Source organism: Gavialis gangeticus, unplaced genomic scaffold, assembly GCF_001723915.1.
Source record: "Gavialis gangeticus isolate Ggan-Ray unplaced genomic scaffold, GavGan_comp1, whole genome shotgun sequence".
Taxonomy (NCBI): domain Eukaryota; kingdom Metazoa; phylum Chordata; order Crocodylia; family Gavialidae; genus Gavialis; species Gavialis gangeticus.
The window spans coordinates 146,273,728-146,291,286 of NW_017729022.1; the positions used below are offsets into that span (position 1 = coordinate 146,273,728).

Below are 17,559 nucleotides of genomic sequence, written 5' to 3' on the forward strand. Positions count from 1 at the left end.
CCCCGATTAGGAAGACTATCAGGACCCCCATTACTTACATTTTATTTCACTCAGTTGCAAAAAGGGGCAAACATGAAACTCTACCATTTCAAAAACATTATCTATCTATCTATCTATCTAACTATCTATCTATCTATCTCACAAAAAAATGAAATGTTATCCTGCCAGTTGAGAAGGTGTCGTATAGTGTTGATAGCAATACAATAAATTACCAGAAAAGCACTGAGCTTGAGGTTCAAACAAGCCCCATTACATGGGGTTGAAACACTATGCTCCCTAAAGCAAGTGTTTTTTCCCCTTTTTCTATCATGTACCCAATGCTTACTCCTTCCTTTGAGCACAGTTGGCCAAGATGGTGAATGTAGCTGAATCTCCTCAACCAAGGATAAATAATATTGCTGTGCTTTACTACACAACTCTAAATGTGTTTGATAATATACTTTTGTTTCACAAATTTATTGCACTTAAATCTCCTCTTCTTTAATGCCAGAGTCATTAGGTTAGATGCAGCCTCAGTGGTGTCCACCATACTGATTCATCTGTGTTTCATTGTAATGGTATTGGGATACCAGCATATCAGAAGAACTTGCTACAAAATAGCTGGATTGGGAAAATGGGAAAAGAGAACAACCATGAGGGCATTCGATGTCTGTCCTCAGGAACTGTTATAATACAGATTATGTAGATATTTTTAAACTTGTAAAAAAAAAAAGAAATATTTTAGGTATTCAAAACCTTTTCAAAATGTGCATCGTTGATCTGATTGGTTCCCTGAAACCAATATTGTCTATTGTCTAAAAATGTGCAATTTATTGATCTATAAAAATAAAGCTCTACCTTGGTAATGACCTAGTAGATTGAAACAGCTTCTGTGGAACTATGATGAGAGATGCTGCAAACAAGTCTGAAGAAGAAAATCAAAATACAATATTTACCCAACAGATTGTGTGTATTAATAAGACGAGCTCTTCCTATATTTAGATTTTAAAACATTGGGCTAGGATTTCACCTATTTTAAACAGCATTTGCACACAAAAAAATGATGCATGTGAAGTAGATATTGTTTTCAAAGGTGTCTGCTTCTGTCTTTTATTTGCAAAATCTCTAAAATGATGAAGATCATTTATCATTTTAGAGATTTAATGATTTCCAAAGGGTAGGTTTTAAAAAATATATTTTTATTTATGTTACAGGAGTGTCTGGAGGCTGCAGCCATGATCATATCCCCATTGGGTCAGGGGACTTCACAAAAAGAGAGCAAAAAACTGGCTCTGCTGCAGATAATTTGCAGTAAAGGGAGATGCAGAGTTTTCAAGGGGAAGGGATATGACATACAATCAGAATAAACAAAAGGATGGTTTTTGAAAACCACAATAGTTCTGCTTTTTGGGATGAGGGAGTTAAGTAGGGGAAATAATCCATTTTTGTTTCTTTTACTTCATAGAGTGATAAACAGTAAGATTATATTATTATTCTCCATTATACTTAAAAGGTATGAACTGATTATTTTAACTACATGCAAAAATGCTCATCTTTTGACACTAACTTTCTGTTCAGATCCTTTTTTTTCACAGCTCAGAAATAAGGCACCTAAAATAGGAGGTTATAATGTAAATGCTGATACAACATCAGTAATAGCAGCAGCAGGTGACATTATAATAATCAGCCAACCCTATTTGATGAGGGCTCCTTCAGCACTTTAAATGACTGAAACCTGTTTATAACAAGGATTCTATAATGGGAAGTTTATACAGGGCTGCCTCACTAGTTTGAATGTAATCTAACTTGATGCAATGCTGAGATCAATATCCTAAATTATTTATTTAAAGCAGAAATTTGGTTTCTTTTTCCCCTCTACATTTTGATACAGTTGATAATAGCCAAATACAACAATAGAAATTGTTTATTTAAGATTCATTCCTAATTGTTGTGTATAAAGGAAAGTGCATGTCTACAAATGTAGGAGAGGGGGATCAAAATCAGAACTCACACTTGCAAGGGTTTCAGCAGCAGTTCTGCTTTTAACCCTATAGGGAAAATACTTTCTGGACGTTTAAGTGCTCTGCCTGTTTTTGTGTGATTTGTTATATATGAACTTGTTTTTAGGTGAATTTTCTAGGATTATGCTTCTGCCTCATATTCCTGCAATATTGATGTCTAAATACGGTTGAATCAAATTTGTAAATGGAAGCTGAGATAGTACACCAGGATTGAATGCATTTGTTGTCTTAGGTAGACGTGCAACTACACAGAAGAAAGTGTGTGTGTGTGGGGTGCTAGTAATGAAAAGGAGTCCTGTTTGTACCTGTAGTCATATATTAAAATGCTGAAGACATCTCCTCTCTATGGTATCTGTGCCTATGCTGTTAGTTCATTTGCTTTAGATTAATTTTAATTTGGTGTGTCTTTATTCAACCTAATGAAATGCTGCACAATATGAAAGACTTTCATCACATCAGAAATAAACAAAGCTTGGAGTCCAAAAAGCGAATCTGATTCTGCATGCCTTAGGCATTGACTACAGCGGGAGTCCTGCCTAAGCAAGGACTGCAGGATTAAATTCAAAGGTGCCTATATCAAAATCAAACTTCAGAACACCCCAGCCACTGAAGGAGTTGGAACCAGATCCAAATCTTTTACTCTGACCCAGTTAAGCAATGGAGGTATAATCCTCCAAGATTGGGGGTCTCACAGTGGTACTCAGATTCCCTAAAATGTGGAGCCTATATTTGTCAGATTTCACTTCTTAATCTATATTTATTTTAATGTCTTTATATGTTGCATGGCATATTTTCCCCCTGTAGCATTGAATAATATTTGTTGTGACCCTGACTTTTTAGCTATGATGTTACAGGCTACACTGAAAGCTCTAATATGGAAGATTTTTCCTCAACAGTCTTACAGCCATTCACATATGATTTTAGAATTTCCCTGTAGAAGCTTATAGAAAATAACACGCTGAAGATTTCTTTATTAAATACACTTTTTATAAACTCTTTTTATGACTTTTAACTTTGTGCAGTATAAATCAAAAGAGCAAGTATCACATCTGTGATCTGACATAAATATGAGAATAAACATATTTTCTCAGTAACTTTACCAAAAGGTTCTTGTTGTTTCAGGTTATTACACAATAATTTTATTCATTTTCAATAGTAATTTTATTATGATTCATCCTTTTTTTTATCATTCTTTTCAATTGTCTTCCTTTTTTCTACCATTTTTACATTGACTTCCACATCTTCCAGGGTCATAGTTCGATTCAGATTTTATTTTTTAACAATCTACCAGTATCATAATCTAGATGTCCACCTAGCCTTTGCTTTATTTATTTTTTATTTTATTTTATTTATCTAATATTTGTCTTTCCTTTGAGAGAGAGTTTGGGCAGGATAAAAACAGCAAAAGTCCAAGAAATACAATATGATAGGTTGTATCAGAATACACACACACACACACACACACACACACGTAGCTAAAATAACAGAACCAAGGCATTTGTTATAACAGTAGTGAATGATTTTGGAACTTCAAGAATTGCTGCCTTTTGTAAGAAGAAAGTGGATTAAGGGCTAAATCCTATTTCATTTTTTGTGCGTAAGTGGTAGTTCTACTATAGTTTTTGGTACTTACACAAAGTGTGGGATTCTGTTGGCCCCTGATGATGAAATAGAAAATCCCCGTACCTGGAGGTAGCCAGCATGTGGTCCCAGCATGCTCTCTGGGCTCGGCGGGGTGCTCTCTGGGCTATGGGAGGGGCCACAGCAGGGCTGGCCCCTCCCCTCTGCTCCCTGGCTGCAGCTCCAGTACTGTCTGCAGGCATCTCGCTGGGTTCTGTTCCCCCTCCCCACTCTCTGCTAAGCAGGTATTCCCCCATCCATCACAGACACCTCTCAGCATTAGCTGAGACCACATGCTAGCTACCTCCAAGCTGTGGCACAAGGGACAAGGGCAGAATCAACAGATAGCTGGTAATGTCCCTCTGTTGTTTTCTTAATGGGCTGATAAACACTGAATTAGGGGTGATAAACATTCCCTGCTGGGCTGGTCAGGAGGGAGAGAAACCCCTCCCTAATCACAGCATCCTGCTGGGGTCTGGCCATGCCCCTCCTCAGCTCAGCTCTGTTGAAGGGAAGAGAGGGCTGCTCTAGCACCCAACCCCCACTTCCAGTTTCTAGCCTGAGCCACTGCAGACATGTACCTGCATTTCTAGGGTGTCTGTCTGGTCACAAAATTGATTTAGCCTAGCTAGGTTAGACTTACTTTCAAAGATTGAATCAATTCAGGCTCAGGCCTGAATGTCTGTCCCTACCCTAAATAACTATTAAGTTAAAAGGCAGGAGGACCTTCTGCTGTTCACGGTTTTTGCCTTACTAAAATTTTTGGGTTTGCCTGGCTCTACACGCATACCTAGGCAATTCTGTTTCCCTGCACAGCCATCAAGCTGGAGCACAGCACTTCTTGGCATGCAGTAGGATCATCTAGTGATAAATCACAAACTGCGTGTGTCAAAACTACAGTGACATGCATTCATTTGCACAGTTTAGGCATGTAATATGAAATGTCTGATCTGCAAAAGCACCTGGATTTGTAAATAACTTTAGACTGGTAGCTCTACTGAAGCTACTAGGATTGCTCATATAAGCAATGTTACCCACAAAGCATTGCACCTTGTGAGATCAAGCCTCAACACAATTGACACTTTCTTCTTCCCATTCCACACTTGTGAAGCATTCATGCTTGAGTCTGGCAATGGACAACACATTCAATATGACTTTGCAATGTGGCATATCAATAATTTTGGGGTGCATAGATGGGAGGTATTATATCATATCACACACTGGCTAGGCAAAGAAGCTCTGATATAACTATGCTTACAAGTTAACTTTTCCCTCTCGTCCCTTTCAAGTGTTTTGGTCCATATCTCCAGAAAATATGGACAAATTGGAGGTAATTCAGAAAATGGTAGTCCTAGGGGGTTCAGGAATTGATTTATACAGCAAGATTAAAAGAGCTAAAGGAGCTAAATATGTCTCTTGGCTAGGTACAATTACAAGCAGATTTATGGATATACAAATATTTAAAGTTTTTAAATACCAGTTGGGAAAGGTAATATTTAGGGAGTTGCAGTGTTTTCTATAGAAATAATATGATAAAAATTGAGAGAAGGGAAAATTTAGAGCTGAGTAGCTGGGAAAAAAAACATATTGGCAGTGAGATCTATTAGGCTGTGGAATAGTCTCCCAAGGGAAGTAGCAGAACTCACATTATTTGGAACAATTTAAAATTAGACTATAAAATGCACTTGTTAATGTACTGTAGTGCCAAGCTGTATGGGAAAGAAGAAATGGAGCAGGTGATGTAATAGCTCTTTTCTCCCTCATTTCAATGATCAAATTTATATTTAGACCGAGTTTTATAAAATCCTAGCCAGGTCCCCATTTTCCTAGCTTGTCTTAACTTGACGCACATTTTTCGTCTTAAACAAATGAAAGAGGAAAAGGCAAAATTACAGCCCCTTTGCTAGGTAATCTGGAATCTGCCAACTAGGGGTCACTGGACTGGAGCACTCTGACAATTAATTTCTGTTTTCATTAGCTTTCAGTGAAGCTTAGTATTCAACTTTCCAGGTCTCTTTTTAAGTCTGTTCAATTATTTCCTATTACATTTTCCTACTTGCATGCAAAAATCCTAAAACATACAAAATCCTGGCAAAGACAGATAAAAGAAACAAACAAGCATGAAAATCAAGGAACCCATAGTAGCCCTAAGGGAGAGACCAGCCATGGGGTCCAAATATTTATGCACATGGGTAATTATATATGTGAACAGGAAACTTCATTCATATGAACAATGTTATGTTAATAAGGGGTTGCAGTATTGGCCCATTTGAACTGAGATTTGCAACTCAGACTACAGGGTGTGTGAATCAACAACCACTTTATAGCTGTATTAGCAGGGGGCACTGCAGGACAGTATATCCAGGGAAACTCTTTTCATGCCAGTTCTCAAAGGTCTCTCTGGTCATATTTGCAGCATTCTTTTTTCCCACATTTCAGAGGGAACTTCCCATCCTCAGCCAACTTCTTCTACATTTAAGGAAAAGAGAAATTTTTATTATATGTTTTTAATTATTTTTATTGTTACTAATGACATCATTAAACATCCTAGGAGAAAACGGTGTTTTATGTTGGGAGAGAGAGGGAGATTTATCGGCTGAGAGAGCTCCATTAAGAAGAACAGACTGTAGCTCTTGTCAGTCATTCCCAAACTTTCTCCTTAGACAACTTCACTTATTTTTTCTAATTAATTTCTTTGCCGTGAAAGAGAGCAGGTGAAAGAAATTAGAGAAATAACTAAAATGAGCATGGCTTATTAATTTTCCAAACTAAACCAAAATATAAAGGTATCGTTCCTGGCTTGCAGGTCTCACAGACTGATAACCACTAAGGTACTGACCCTGCAAAGACAAAGCCAGCATTAATGTCTCCCTGGATATGAGGTGAGTGGGACTCCACACAGGCCAAAGTTCTCTGTAGAATTGATGTTTAAAGAACAAAATCTTTTAAATATGTTTACAGAATGTGTACCTAGCAAATGCGTTTTCTTTGCTAAATGCATACCGGCACTGATCTAGCTAGTACAGGTAACAAAAGTTGTAAAGAAGTGTTGGAATGAATATTATCATGGACTATTACACTGGCTACCCAGAAGATAGAAAGGTATATAGAAAGGTAGATAGATTGATTTAAATAAGTTGGCATGTATAGAAGTTGATATATATAGTTCATCTGTTTCTGGTGGTGTTTGATTTCCAGTCTAAGATGATGGATTCCTTTGTGGGGTCATGGACAATGGGATGGCTGCTTGCCTGTCTTGGTTTGTAAGTCTGTTGGTGTCATGCTTAGGTACCGTCAAGTTCTTTGTCTCCTCAGCCAGGTACTGCTTGTCCCAGGCATCTGTTGAAAATATTTGTCTGCTGAAGTAATGATGACTGGATAGCTACTTCCTTCATTATTATTAGAGTTGTTATTAGTAGAAGTAGTAATTATATATGTAATTTAGTAGCACCCTGGTGTGTTGCTATATCTGTCTAAGTTACTTGTACCATTATTGCATTGTCTGTGGGCCTTCTCTTTTTAGTGAATTATCCTCAGAACATCTCAGGTTGGGAAGTACCATTACCTCCAATCATCAGACAAGAAACTTGGACAAAAGAGGTTAAGGACCAATTCCATGAAGAAACTCAGCATCTAAATCCAGTATTTAAGCCCCACTGAGATCCTCAAATTCTCCATTCCCGCAAGCATCTGTTTTTTCTGTTGGTAGTGTCCCCTACATTTCTGCTAATATATAAAACCACCGAAGTCCTGACAACACAGATTCCTAGGGTCTAACTGCATGCCTGAGCCTGGCAGATTTCTCAAATAGATGTTCCCCTCCTGACCTGTTTGCAATGTGGGGTATGCCTTCTTGGAGCACATGTACCAAACCAGGCCCTGTGCAAAAGGGACTTCTGAACAATATTTTTTTGTATTGGAAAAACCACCAGGCCATTTCCTATACCCACCAGCAGAATGGGTTTCACACAGAACACAGTGAGTGATTCTATAGCCTGATTATAAGGGCATTAATGGAAGACCCAAGTTGAGGTCTCTACTCTAATGAATTACTTATACATATTGGAACAGCTCCAACAGGAGAGATTAAGAAAGTCATTATGGTATAGCCTGGTTGTTGGAGGCTGTTTTCTGGGATATGGAAAATTTATATTCAAATTCCTGGATCATTTCAAGCAGTGCAGGGACTTGAAAATGGATCTTCCCCCAACCTAGGTAACTATCTTAACCAATAAGCTATTGGCTACAAGTGGATGATGTCCGTCTCTTGATTTTTCATCATATAGAATTGACCTGGGTTTGGCCCTGACTCAAGGAAAGAATTTGCAGGTGAAAATAGGTGCCTAACAATCTTTGAACGGCTGGGCTTAGGTTCCAAGTCTCTCTTCAGCATTTTCTGTTACGTAGCTGAGACATCTACCCAGTCAGCTTTTTCACTCCTGGTTTCTGCCAGTGGAGCACAGGTGCCTAACCTGGAGCTGTGACTTCCACTGGCTGGCAGAGCCACCTAGGTTTTGTCATGCATAACTCTTAAATCGTTTTGTAGATCCAGCTTTATGTGACTTGCCTAAGGTCATGGGAAGTTTGAAGTTGAACCCAGATCTCCAGAGGCCCAAGCGAGCCCTTTAAACACTAGACCATCCTCTTCCTTTCTGACTGAACCTTCCTCTAAATGATTTTGTGTGTGGGTGTATGAGTTGGTGGGATAAAATATTCCTTTTTTTCTGGGAGAGCAGAGTGCTTGACTGACATGGTGTTAAAACCTGCACACACTCTTTAGTTACTTGTCATTACCAGATATGCATTTGCAGTAGAAAACAATCAGAATGTCATGCTTGCTCAATGCTGAGATAATAATATCCTAAGCACAATGGCCAGTGAGCTTTAGCGTAGGCAGGAATTAAAATATCTCATGCTGCCTAAATCAATGATAAAGGGTGCATTTAAATGGAGACTCCAAATAATGTAGGATTAGTAAACAGTTTTATGTCAGCTGGAAGTAATGAGGCAACCTTAGCCAATAGAAGAGACCCATTTAGGTGCAACACGGTGAAAAAATCTATTGGGTCCATAGAATATTATATCTTCTATGTATACAGTAACTAATGGTTGACTGGACGTTAACTGCAGCTGTGCCTAGGAAAGTATAAAGTGAAAATGTTCAATGGAGTGCTTTTATACATAGTCCTCTGCATACATTAGCCCAGGTAGCGTGTTGCCAATTATTATCACAGTTAAATTAAACAGTTTATTTTCCTCCACAGACCTCATGTTCTAAAGAGGCAAAATGTTGTGTGTGTATACTACACACATAATATGTACTTGAAACACCTAATCCAATACAAAAATAATTTGATAGTCAGACTTTGGATATTGAATTCCAGTCTTCCCCTGTACAGACTAAAATATAAACTTTTAAAACTGATGTTCAAAGGTAATCTGGTTCACAAAACACCCATTTAAATCTATGGTGTTTTGCAATGGTATAGAGAATATCCCTTAAAGATGAATTAGGGGAATAAAAGAGTTATCTTAGTGTTCTTGCTGTGGATAAAATAAATCTAATGCATATAAGGCATACTTCACGCTTTTCTTCTCTTGCTCTTAAAGACAGACTTTAATAAGAAAGTCAACTTTGAAATATGTAACATTGAAAACTAAAGTTTTTCTCCTTGGATTCGCTGACCCCTCTCCCCACCCTTCTCCCCCCACACACATACACCACACACACACACACACACAGATGCCCTTACATGTTTAAATAAAATATCATAATATTTGGAATGAAATTCTGATTGCAGTGTAGTTGCTTAAGAATGATGGAGGTCAAGATTTACCCCTTTACATATAAACAAAGTCTTTTTTCTTCCCTCCTTCCTTCCCATCTGTTGCATCTGTAAGATCCTTCAATGGAGTCCTACCTCCAGGTCCTGACATTGGATATTCTTGTGTAATTTTCATTGACTCCAGTGAAAATTCATGTCTCAGAAGACAGAATTTGGTTCATGATGTTGTGTCATGACATGTTTCTTACAAAGTTATTTGACTTTTTTCCATAGGAAAAGTAAAAGAACACGCTATGCACAGCATTACACCAATGTAAATCACTCCACACTGGACACATCTACACAAGCAATTAATGCAACTGAATAAACTGCAGAGCAAGTTGTGCCGCAATAAACTACTGCCAGGCACAGCATCTACACATGCACCTGGGACAGCAGCAAATTGAGCCAGGGAGATGACCAGTTTAGTCCAGGGCTGCTTCTGCCCTGATCTGCCCCCACTCCAGCAGCCAGGGTCTGGCTGGCACTGGCATTGTGGCCCAGGGTCTGGAGGGCAGCCCAGGCTGGCAGGGGACATGGAGGGCCAGGCCTTGGCAGTGGGTGGCTGTCCTAAGCAGTGGAGGAACTGACTGTGCCATAAGGCTCCTGCAACTGCTTAGCCATGTGACTAGGCAGCAGACAGGAGTGTGGCCCTCTGCTGCATGGGCTGACCAGGAGCAATTTACGCCCGTGTCAGCATCTACATGTGCATTGATGCACAGCAAATAATTCTGCAGTAGGATAGTACTTGTATTTACAAGTACTAACCTGCTGTGGAGTTAATTAGTTTTGTTCTTCTTAATAGGGTTCCACATATAGATGTGTAATGTTTACTGCGGTGCTAACTAGTCTACTCCACAGTAAACATCTCATGTAGATGCTGCCTCTGCGGAGTAATTATACTGATGTAAGTTACACTAGTGGATAGGTGTAGGGGCTCCCTCCCTTCCTAAGGGGGAAAGTAAGTAACCCACAAGTCACACGCCAAGGTAAAACCCAGTTAAAATTCTTTATTGCAAAGAATACAACACACACACCCATACACAGTTATTATTATATGCCTACAAGCCGCTAGTGCATCGGGCTGGAGGAAAGGCCCACCCTGTTCTATGTTATTACCTGATAGGTCTTGGTAACCCCACCCTGTGTCCAGGGTGGTGAGACTACCTCCTTTATCAGGTCCTCAGCCTTGTCCTCCCCAAAGTAGTTCTGCCCAAGGCTTTGTCCTTATGGCCTTTATACCCTTCTGCCTCCCATCCCCATGGGATCCTCCAATCATGCAAAGCTTCTAGCCTTATCACCTTTTACGAGTTAAACCAAACCTCATCGGATGCTGCAAAGCAGGGTCACCTCAGGCCTTGCCGCAGTTCCCCTTTTCAGAGTGGCAGGCAGTTATTTAGGCAGTGCCGCAGTTCCTCTTTCCAGAGCTGTTAGTTCAGGTACTTTTCTAGAGCCATTGGATTACTTATGCACAGTTCCCTTTTCTTAATTTCAGCAGAATCAGCAGATGCATTAGGTCATTATCCCATGGCCTCCAGGTTCCACAAAGCTGATCCCCCCTCTGGGATGTCAGCTTGGTCTCTTCCCAGAGGCCTCTTTGGGACGGGTCTCACAATAAGTCATGTCTCTACTCCCCTTGTCAGTTTCATCCTACACTAACTCTTTTCTCAATACAAATGGATTATCCCCAACACTTTCAGCCAGGCATTATAATAGTGCCTACTGTGCATAGCTGGCCTGTGGAAAGTTGATCATCTGCCCACTCTTTAGTACAGAGTAAATTTACTATGGAGTGCAATTTAGGGTAAATTGCTCTCTAGTAATGGTCTAGTGTGTCTATTGCAAAGAGAGGATTCTGGCAGCACTGCAGGATGAAGAGAATAGAAAATCAGGACTGATGGAGTGAAAATTAGAACAAACAACAAAAAACGTAAAGGCAAAGGAAGGGAAAAAAATACCTTAAACTGATAACATATAAAAATGACAGTTGCACTGTTCATGGTTGACCTTTTCAATGTATTTAGGATAAAATCCATATTTTGGGTGGTTTTACAGTGGGTTAAGGACTTCAAGCAGCTTATACGTGGTAATGGTTCGTGTGCGGATGGCAAAGTTGCCCCAGTTTAGCTTTCACTTATCACAGGATAAGAGCAGCCTGAAATCAGTTACCTCATGTCACCTGGTCTTCCCTTTTTTAACTCACTGTAACTTCTTCATTTGTCCCACTATCCTTGTAAAAGATGCACTTTTTTAATAGTGGAAACATAGCCCCTAGTATGTATCCACCTCTGCAGCTGTGTTAGCCCACACAATTGTGTGGGCATTATGCTTCCCTCCCCACCCTCAGTGACAAATGATCAGCTCATGCAACTGGGTTTAAACTGTATAAATATTACTTCACAATACTTCAGCAAAATCAATTTGGAAAATTCAGTTTTAAAAAGTACTGTTATTTTCCCTAGCCTAGAAAGAGTTCTGTTGACTTCGGCAGGTATTTTTGAAACTCCCACTGCTGATACCGGCTTCACTTTAATCTTGGCTTGATCAGCCAATAGGTACTCAAAGAAACAAATTTAAACTGAGTTTTAAAACAACATGCCAGGCTAGGAAGGGACGTACCAGAAGAGCCTAATTTTTAGTATCATTTCCAAGCATTATCTCACCTACAGTGTCCAGCCAAAATGTTAAAATTTATCTAGCCTTGGCTGTCCCTGTGTTAAATGCCTATAGTAGAAAGGTTGTTCACTTCAACATAACTGGGAACAATTTAAGAGCTCATATGCTGAAAGAACTGGCCGAAATCATTGTGGGACCACTGGCAAAACTTTTCCAAAACTTGTGGTGTTCCAGAGAGGTTCCTGAGGACAGAAAGAGAGCAAATGTTGTGCCCATCTTCAAGAAAGGGATAAGGGAGGACCCAGGTAACTATAGGCCAATCAGCCTAACTTCTATCCCAGGGATGATCCTGGAAAAATGCATCAAGGAGTCTATATGTTTTAAGCTTGCAGAAGGTAGGATTCTGAATGTCAGGCAGCATGGCTTTTGTCATGGGCAGGTCTTGCCTTACCAACCTCATCTCCTTTCATGATCCGGTAACTTGCCACCTGGATAAGGGAGAGGGGGTTGACATTGTATACCTTGACTTCCAAAAGGTCATTGATCTAGTATCCCATGATGTTCTTGTGAGAAAATTGGAGGACTGTGGGCTTAACTGTAGGACAGTTAGGTGGGTAGGGAGCTGGTTGTGGGGTAGGACCCAGAGAGATCTAATGAATGGATCTGTGTTGTCTTGGCAAAAAGTAGAGTGGTGTCCCTCAGGGGTTGGTGCTTGGTCCAGTGCTTTCCAACATCTTTATCAATGATTTGGATGTCTGTGTGAAGAGCTCACTGACCAAGTTCGTCGATGACATGAAGTTATGGGGAAGTGTGGTCATGCTTGAAGATAGACTGCAGATACAGGCAGACCTAGACAGGCTAGCAAGTTGGGTGGATTGGAATCAAATGAAGTTCAACGTTGAGAAATGTAAAGTGCTTCACCTGGGGACAAAAACCCTCGACACCACTACAGGATTAGCCATGCCCAGCTGACCCTGGCACCATGAATGAAAGGGACCTGGGGGTAATAATAGACTACATTATGAATATGAGCCAGCAGTGCGACGCTGTAGCCAACAAGGCAAATAATACCTGTATGAGGTATGAGGAGGAACTTCTTCACAGAGTGGCCAAGGTCTGGAATGGGCTCCCAAGGGAGGTGCATCCCCTCCCTAGGGATCTTCCCCTATCCCCTACCCTAGGGGTCTTCAAGAGGAGGTTGGATGGGCATCTGGCTGGGGTCATCTGAACCCAGCATTTTCCTGTCTATGCAGGGGGTCGGACTCGATGATCTATTGAGGTCCCTTCCGACCCTAACATCTATGAATCTATGAACCGTGGCATGCATCAATCGATGCAACTCCAGCAAAACTAGGGAAGTGATTCTTCTACTCTACTTGGCATTGGTGAGACCACAACTGGAGTACTGTGTCCAATACTGGGCACCGCACTTCAACAAGGACGTGGGAAAGCTTGAGAGAGTCCGGAGAAGAGCCACCCGTATGATCAGAGACTTGCACAGCAAGCCATTCAAGGAAAGGCTGAGGGACCTGGGACTCTTCAGCCTGAAAAAAAAAGGCTGAGAGGGGACTTGATAGTGACTTACTGCTACATCGGGGGCATACATCAAGGGCTCAGTGAACAACTGTTCACCAGGGCACCCTTGGGGAAAACCAGAAATAATGGCCACAAACTCCTGGAAGACCATTTCAGACTTAACATTATGAAAAACTTCTTCACAGCTAGGGTGTCCAATCTGTGGAATAAGCTCCCTCCAGAGATGGTGCAATCACCTACCCTGGAAATCTTCAAGAAGAGACTGGATGGTCACCTTCCTGGGGTCATCTGACTCCCAGCTTTCTTTCCTGCCTGGTGCAGGGGGGCTAGACCTGATGATCCCCCAAGTTCCCTTTCAGCCTTGCAATCTATGAATTGTACTGTAAGTGTTGTTCAGGTGGTCCATTCCATACTGGTTTGAAAGGAATGATAATACATCCCTAGTCATGTCTTTATTCCTGATTCAGTGATGATACTTACTGTATCCAGTAAGTTTCATGGCTTTGTATAATGACATCTGTGCACCATTAAAAACCAGTTCAGTCAGGTTCATGAAGAGACAAGAGGTTTGTAAATATGAAAATAGGTTAGTCTCTCATTTTCAGATGTTGAACTTTTCAAGACTTAGCAGTTGGGTTGGATAGTTTTACGGCCCCAACAGAAAAAATTAAAATGATAATCATGGCTACAAGTGAGTCAGAGAGGCTTTCCCTCAGGACTCCCTAATAATTATTTTAGATAAGCTTCCTCTTGTAAATGGGTAGTATACGCTGGAATGCCTGCCAGTTACAGTGGGCTAAACCTGTTCTCCAACCTATTTTTGTATTCTACAGTAGGATCTATTTGTAATATAGTATATAGTGTACAATTCTATTACTTTAATATTATTACTTAGATATGTGCATTTGGTGATAATTTAGAGGGGAAAAAATCAAAACAAAAATGGGATAAGTAATCAAAAAAACATACAATCAGGATAGGGAGAAACAGTATCTCTGTGATTTGTGGGGTCTAACCTTCCCTTCTTACTCTGACTTCACCAACTGCCTTATGCTTTCACAGCTCTGCTGGCATCCCTTGTACTCACTGGCCACTCACAGCCTCATCAAGTGTGTCAGTCAGCATTTCCTAAGTGCTTTCTATTGGTACATCCCAACTGTGTCAGTAAGCTCACTAAGTATGCATGCCCCCTATTCCAGGTCCTAGCATTGCTTCTTTTTGATCTATCTGTACTTGGAACTCATCTTCATGGATCTACTGTAAGTAATTACTACATAGGCTGACAATTCCAGTTTTCCATAGCACCCATTATCAAAAAAAGGGAAATCTCAAATGGAATAGCTTTTTCTAGAAATCTTTAATCTCCAGTTTAATAACCTTGCTTATTTGCGTATGATAAAACTTTGTGGAGGTTTACAGTTTCAGGTTATAAGCATAATTAACAAACACTGTTATTTTGCAAGATATACAGATTTGTCCTAGTCCTTAGCACTATAAATCTGTCTGGTTTTGTAAAATATTGCCACTCATTAAACATATCTCATGATCAATTAACTGCCGAAATCTGTAATTGGTCTATCAATGATGTACAGATAATAACTCAAAAAAGAAACACCTCTAAGATTATGAGAGATGGCAAGTGTTTGATAAATTGATAAGCAGGTTTAATAACCTGCCTCATTAAGTAGAAGCAAAAATTAATCTGCAGAGACATTTACATGTTAAAAGAGGAAGTCAATTGCTCTGTGGATAGTTTTTTAGAAATTATCATAGCAAATATATTATCAAATGAGGCAGTTCCTTTAGCTATCTGTCTCTCAATTGCACAGAAACATTGTATTTGGTACACTGAAAGTGCTTAAACAGAGTAGAAAAAATGTGCAATTTAACAAATTACAGTAAAATTATTCCAACTTCCTCCTGAGCCACTTGGCTCCGCTACACTCTCTCTTCTCTGTAAACTTGGAAGCTTCAATGACAAACTGTAAAGTCAGGTCTGCATACAGTTTTATAGTCAATTAATCAGCATTTTCCAGTGTTAATGCAAAATGGTAAACCTAACTGGAACTACTGGTTTCAAAATGAACGGGCTCCTTCTCCCATCTCATTCTTCAGGCCCCTGGTTGTCAGGCTGACCATGGTGCGTGTCATTTTTCACTGTAAGTAACATGGATAATGCTGCTATTTACAGCAGCAGTAGATGACAGGAATTTTCCTGAAATGCTGTGTCATGAACTGCAGGTACTTAACCCCAAACAAATAGTTCCAGTGCTTCTTGTACCAAGTTGTTGCAAGCTTTTCAAGGTATTCTGATGCTTCCCAGGCAAACTCGCCTCACTTTTTGAGCCTTCTGGTGCTCTGCTAATCTTTATTATTATTTAGACGCCACTCAGGTTTTCTTCTGAGACTGAGTGGTACTATTACCCCAAGAATCCATCAATTTTTGTTTTTACAACTCCAACTTGATCTTCTCAGATCCCCTCAATCCACTCTTCCCTACCTGCTTCTCTCTAATTTTTTACTATACTACTTCCCTGTAGTCTCTCCAAGCTACTCTAGTGAACCCATGATCCTCTATATTGCTTCTCTGATCAAATCTGTTGTCTCTTTGTCTGCTTCAGTTGCTACCCCAACCTTGCACATGTTCTGATACTGCCTTGTCCTCCATATAAGCTATACCTCCACCTACATGATATAAATCTGGTACATGGTCTCAACATTTTCTAGGATGATGATGATAATGACAGTGATGATGATTACCCCCTAAGTCTATTGCAAAAATAAAAGTAGCTCCAGGAAGTTTGGTTACTACAAAATAATAGCATTTAGAGAGGTACAGGTACTTGTTCATTCTATCACTTAGTGATATCTCTTGATAGCCGCGTGTTCTGTTTTCTCTTACTGTTTAATTCTGGACTGTCCAACTGGCAGCCCATGGGCTGCATGATGCTCATGAGGGGTTATGTCATGGTCTTCAGGCTCCCACCTGGTCACCACTCCCCTCATTGCTCTGGTTAAAATAACACCCAGATTCTTTGGGCTCCTCCTCCCTTCTCTGGCTTCTGCCTTTTGTGTTTGCCCCAGGAGAATGGGACAGTGCAGTGTGGCATGGAATGGCAGGTTGAGGGTGAACCTGCAGTCATGTGGGCAACCAGTGCAGCAGCGTAATGGTGGGGGTGGGTCATGGGTATGTGGTGCATCAGTTGGCAGGGTGTGCCTATGTGGGTATGTGTGGTGCAGTGGCAGGTGTCATGGGTGCATGGTGCAGTGGTGGGGAGGCATCTGCATGGCCATGTAGTACAGCAGGAGGATGGTGACATGTTTGCACAGTGCAGCAGGGGAGACCCTGGGGGCCCCCCTGATGCAGATCACACAGCATGTGGCCTCCAGCTGCTTAGGTGATGGATACCAGCCCTAGTTTAATTATTGAAGCTTTTATTTACAATATATAGAGGCTAGTGCTATCTTTTTATGTGCAGTATCAAAATTCTCAGCCCAGTCTGGTCTGCCTCCGCTCCTCCCAAGTCTGCAGTTTAAAAAAAAAGGCCAAAAGCACTATTTTGGCTTGCTCTGCTGCTTAGTTGTGTAACCAGCCGTATCTATCTAGTTATTTATACTGAGCTCGTCCACACCACAGTTCCACCACTATAGTAATATTAGAAGCAGGACTATATTTAAATAAACAAAGGCAAAGCAAGGAAATTATATATTGATGTCTCCACTTGTCAGAACCAGATAACTAAATATGTGGAGGAACATTTCACGTTCACTGCCTTTCAGAGATTGTAAGATTTCTTATATTTCTGTTCCCAATTTAACTGACTGTGTAATGTACTGAATCACTGATATTGAATGATACCTCATGGACCAGGACCTCAATATGCGTGGTGTTACACAGTCACAGACTTTCCCCAGGACATGTCAGGTAAAGGTGTAATGGATTTGAAAGACTAATATTAACA

General features: G+C 40.4%; 1 protein-coding gene and 1 long non-coding RNA gene across 30 annotated transcripts in view; both read left to right on the forward strand.

The window, feature by feature from the left end:
* Positions 1-6,254, forward strand: part of LOC109296743 — a 26,303-nt gene extending 20,049 nt beyond the window's left edge. Inside the window, exon 3 of the long non-coding RNA XR_002097039.1 lies at positions 6,244-6,254. This is a non-coding gene — a long non-coding RNA (uncharacterized LOC109296743). The remainder of the gene's footprint in view (positions 1-6,243) is intronic.
* The window catches only part of NRXN1 (neurexin 1), a 1,443,145-nt gene that overhangs the window by 849,056 nt on the left and 576,530 nt on the right, over positions 1-17,559 (forward strand). The window lies entirely within an intron of this gene.